This window comes from Chinchilla lanigera, unplaced genomic scaffold, assembly GCF_000276665.1.
Source record: "Chinchilla lanigera isolate Chin_1 unplaced genomic scaffold, ChiLan1.0 scaffold00110, whole genome shotgun sequence".
Lineage (NCBI taxonomy): Eukaryota > Metazoa > Chordata > Mammalia > Rodentia > Chinchillidae > Chinchilla > Chinchilla lanigera.
In genome coordinates this window covers 1,607,066-1,608,893 of record NW_004955511.1, presented here as the reverse complement: position 1 = coordinate 1,608,893, position 1,828 = coordinate 1,607,066, and positions in this window count along the sequence as shown.

Below are 1,828 nucleotides of genomic sequence, written 5' to 3'. Positions count from 1 at the left end.
TTCACATTTATTTGTAAGTTACTATTTCAATTTTTTATTTTAAAAATAATTAAAGTAACAAAACAACAATGAAGACAAAATCAAAACAACACAAAACAACAAAAACAATGCATAACCTCAAAAAAAAAAATTATAGGAATTAACAACGGTTGCTACATTACATGCTGTTATCTTCAATGATGTTGTTCAGTCCCCCGGACATAAGATTGTAAGACTGATCAAACCATCAAAGACAGTAACAAGTAATAAAAAAAAAATTGGAAATGATGCAGAGCTTCACCATACAAGATGGTAGGAGTTCAACCACGGTTCTTATACTGCATATTGCTATTTTCAGATCAGTCATTCTGATTACCAGATTTAAGCATGCAAACTTGGTGTAGAAAAAAGAAAATTTTAGGCATTAACTGTTCCTTTCAATAAACCACAGATATCAGCAATACACATATCCCAGCTGTCCTTGTATATACATATAAGTTTTGTTTTTTTATTTTAAGGTGAAAAGAAAAAAACCAAAATAACAAAAACAAATAAAACAGCATAGAATACAATAAAAATGGTACAGAATTTCAAAATAAGATGATAGACTATTAACAATGGTTGCTATATTACATAACGTTATCCTCAAAATAGTTGCACATATGACCAGATATAGGCATGTAATATTGATCAAATAATTACACATTAACAGTTCCTTTCAACAAACCAACAAATATTAATAGTACATTTATCCTAGCTATCCTGTGTATGCATATATATTTTTTTCCTCTTCTTTCTTTCTTTCTTTTTTCTCTCTATCCTTCATCCCATTTGCTCCTTCCTATTTGAGCAGTTTCTTTTCCCTTTAGCAATATATTTTATACCATTCAGATTTTATTTACTCTTTCAGGTTCTTATAGTAGGGAGGAAATACGACGTTTACACGTGTGAATCTGATTTATTTCGCTAATGAGTATGGTCTCTAGTTGCATCCATTTACCTTTAAAATCTCTAGTTTATCCTTCTTTAAAACTGAGTAATATACTCCATTGTATAAAAATACCACATCTCTTTTATCCATTCCTCTGTTGATGGACATTTGGGCTGTTTCCACTATTTAGCTGTTACAAATTATGCTACTATAAACATGGCTACACATATATCTCTGTGGTATGACGTTTTCTGTTCTTGTGGAAAAATACCCAGGAGGGGAATAGCTGGGTTGAATGGGACCTCTAATCCTAGTTTACTGAGAAATCTCCAGACTGATTTCCACAGTGGTTGCACCAGTCTACACTCCCATCGACAGGGGAGAAGGATTCTTTTCTCCCCACAGCCCCTCCAGCATTTGTTGTGGGTTGAATTCTTGATGATAGCCACTCTTTGTGGGTGAGATGGAATGTCAGTGTTGTTTTAATTTGCCTTTCTCGAATGACTAATGTTGTTGAACATTATTTCATGTATTTATTTGCCATTTGTCTTTCTTCATGTGAAAAGTGTATATTCATCTCAGATACCCATTTTTGTATTGGGTCTTTCAAATTTGGGGGCCTGATTTTTTTTTTTTAATTCTTTATATGTTCTAGATAGGAGTCCTTTGTATGAAGGACAGTTAGCTAAAATTTTTTCCCAATTCATGGGTTTTCTTCTCACCCTGTTGGTGATTCTTTTGGATGTGCTGAAACTTTTCAGTAGATGAATTTCCAGTTGTTGATTCTTTGAAGTGTTACCAGTGCAGTTTGGTTTTTGCTCATGAACTCTCTACCTACCTGTACATCTTCAAGGTTTCCACCTACTTTCTCTTCCACTAGATCTAGTGTTTCTGTTTTCATATTTAGATCTTTAAGCC